The following is a 3,759-nucleotide window of genomic DNA, read 5'->3' on the forward strand; positions in this document are numbered from 1 at the left end:
TGGGAGGAGGTGCCACACTCTTAACCAATCAGATCTTGTGAGAACTCACTATCATGAGACCAGCAAGTGGGAAATCACCCCCCATGAACAGTACTACAGTCTATGAGGTCTTGGTCACCCCAAGCTCTTCCCCATAATGAGCTGCCTCTTACTGCCATCAGGAACCCCAGGAGCTGGACATGGGATTCTTTGCCATTTCTGAGGAGGAGCTGGAGAGGTCCCAGAACATATATACCTTGATCCAATTGGAGCCAGAGTGGAGTCAGGCAGAACTCAGCGTTGGGCAGGGTAATATGTTTGTTTTAATTTGCTGGGGCTGCCATAACAAAGTAACACACTGGGTGACTTAAACAACAGAAATTCATTGTCCCACGGTTCTGGAGGCTGGACGTTCAAAGTCACGGTGTTGGCAGTGCTGGTTTCTTCTGAGGCTTCTTTCCTTGGTTTGGAGATGTATTGTCTCCGTGTCTTCACATGGTCACTCCTCTGTATCTGTCTGTGTCTAATCTTCTCTTTTTATAAGGACACTGGTCACATTGAATTAGGGCACACTCATATGACCTCATTTTACCTTAATGACCTCCTTAAAGACCTCTCCAAATGCAGTCACTTTCTCAGGTACGGGGGGTTAGGACATCAACATGCCAATTTTGGGGGGTACAATTTAGCCCATAACAGTCTAGATTATCCTTGAGATTGCATTTTCTAAAGAATAAAATAGAGTAAATCTCTTTAGCCTGATTCTGTCTCTTGATACTCTGAAATTTTGTTCTTGCAGTGAGAACAAAAAAAAAGAGCCAAAAGTTGGTGTCAAATTGACACATAAGACCAACCATCCCAGCCCATGCTTGTGAACTCACACCCATAAATGTTTTCTCAAACCATACTTAGTCTCTAAATAAAAACAATTATAAAGTTGTACTTTTGCCAAAGATGATGCAACTATCTTGCATCCAACTAAAGACACACTAACCCTTTCCACAGAAAAAGATTCAAACTGAATGCATGATATGCACTCTTCTCTTTGATGTACTGTAACCTAAATATCATGTTTAAAAAAAGTTAAACCATCATTAATGAAAGGGAATTATTAGTAGTACATCTTATGTTTTATTATTAGATGATAAAGAAAAGATGAAAACAAAGGTACTTGCTTAATACATGTATGGGTACATACACACAGACATTAATATCTTTGTGAAAACATAAGGAAGTAATGCTCATAACATTTACCGTCTTTATTTCTGTAACTGGTCACATGGTTACAGCTGGTTATTTATTTATTTACTGATTTATTTGAGACAGGTTCTTGTTCTGTTGCCTAGGCTGGAGTGCAGTGGCATTACCTCGGTTCACTGCAACCTCCACCTCCCGGGCACAAGTGATCCTCCTATCTCAACGTCCTAAGTAGCTGGGACTACAAGCACACCTCCAAGTCTGACTAATTTGTTGTATTTATTTTCAGTAGAGACGGAGTTTCAGCATGTTGCCCAGGTTGGTCTCACATTCCTAGACTTAAGCAACCCACTTGCCTCAGCCTCCCGAAGTGCTGGGATTACAGGCATGAGCCACCATGCTGGCCACAACTCGTATTTATAAATAGCTTTTTTCACTAACCGTCTCATATTCCCATTGCCTTTAGCAAGTCCCTCAGCTCATCAGGTTTCTTTTCCTGCTTGGGTGACTCAAACATTCATTTCTGCAAGAGAATGGGTCATTAGAAGTCCTACCTGACTTGGGTTGTTGCAGTTTTTATTGACTTTAATTATAGGGCAGAGTACTACTAAGAGATGCTCTAAAAGATCTCCTGTGTTAGAAACATAGTCTTATTCACTGCCATTGTGTGGTAGCAGACCAATTTCCCCCTGAGGACCGAGACCAGTCACCCCAGACAGAGCAGTAACTCTTTCCTTTGTCTGTTGATTCAGAAGCATGAGCAACTGAAGGGGCCGGGTGGCTGTCTTAGCTTCCAGCTCAGTGAAATCATTTCTGTGTCTCCTGAGGGAGCATTCCTCCCTTTGGAAAACCTCTAGACCCTCAGGACATAAGGTTGTGAGAACAGGAAGCAAAGATATTGCAAGTGGATCTCCATGGGTAATAGTGAATCGTGCGACTCCCATTTCTATTTGGTAATTTCTGGACACATGGATCTTGGCTATGAGATGAACAACACCACAAAATGGATGCAGATTCAGAGCATGTACAACTTCTGGAGAACGTTGCCGAAAACCCACAAGTTATTGCCACCTTGCTGACCCTGTAACTGCAATGAAAAGGTCACATTGCCCTTCTGTAAAACCAGCTGCTTCAGGATGATGGAAAGCACAGTAAGACCTGTGAATTTCATGAGCATGGGCCCATTGCAGCATTTAATTTTCTGTGAAGTGAATTGCTTGATCGCAAGCAATGCTGTGTGGGACACCATATGGCAGATATGGCATTCTGAAGTCCAGGAATATTGTTTTGCCAGAAGCACTGCTTGCAGGGGAGATAAATTTGTATCCAGAGAAAATGTCTGTTCCAGGAGGAACAAACCCCTGCTCCTTCCACAATGGTAAGTGTTCATTGTAATCAACCTGCACCAGTAACTGGCTAATCACCTCCAGGAATGGCATCATATCGGAGACTCAGTGTAGGTTTCTGCTGATGGCAGATTTGGTACATACCCAGCAGTGATTGTAGCCAGGTTGGCTTTGGTGAGTAGAAATCTATGTTACTGAGCCCAGGCATCATCTCCACCCATACCACCACAGCCATTTTGTTCATGAGTCCACTAAGCAAAGAGGATGAGAGGTATACAAAGAATGAGTCTTCCCATCCACTTTATCAAAACTTCTCCTGCTGAGGTCACCTTGTGGAAATTAGTCACATGAGAGACAGACATCTGCACATTTTTTGCCCATTTAGAAAGGTGTATCCACATGCCTTATACTGAGAATCCCTTTCCAACTATTTTCCAATCATGTTCTTTAAAATTCTCTGACCATACATCCAAGCCATTGGTCATAGCTTATGAATCCATATACAGTCATGTCTGTGTTCATTTCTCTTTTCAAGCAAAATTAATAATCAGCTACACTACTCAAAGTTCTGTCTACTAGAAACATCTCCCTTCAATACAGTTCTTCAGGATGTCTCAGAAGGGATGCCTGCATACCATACAGAACCATTTATACACAGACCTTCGTTTTCCCTTCCTGAGTCAATAATTATAAGGAACTCCCCTAAGAGGCCATAGGTACAGGCCAGGAGAGAAAAGGTAATGTAGCAGAACTGGGAGCCATGAGCATTTGGGCCATTTCCTGGTGTCGTGTACTTGTGCCTTCAGGGCTTCCTTCAACCTGATCTCCTGTATACCAAACCCATTAGCTGATGGAGTGCTGCTGTGCACCCTCAACACTATGGATTGTAGGTCAGACAACACCCAATTAATGACGGGTAGCTCAGATCATATGGTCATTTGGTGGCCTGTAATGAATCATTCAGTCCCTACTAAGGCCTAGCTGCAAACCAAAAGCTTTTCTCAAAAGGAGAGTGGTTATCTGCAGAGGGTGGCAGGGCTTTGCTCATGGCTCTTAGTCCTGCCACTTTACCTTTTCTCCCCTAGCCTGCACCTAAAGTTATTCCCTGTGATTCACTCACAGGAGGCTGCCAAAGGCTCCACGTAGTTCTTTATCTGCCTCTGACAATTCAGTCTCTGTTGGATCTGCTGGATCATATCATCCAAGTGGCAGAGTAACTTGCACAGCATCCTGGACC

This window comes from Mandrillus leucophaeus, unplaced genomic scaffold (genome assembly GCF_000951045.1).
Source record: "Mandrillus leucophaeus isolate KB7577 unplaced genomic scaffold, Mleu.le_1.0 Scaffold1449, whole genome shotgun sequence".
Classification (NCBI taxonomy): Eukaryota; Metazoa; Chordata; class Mammalia; order Primates; family Cercopithecidae; genus Mandrillus; species Mandrillus leucophaeus.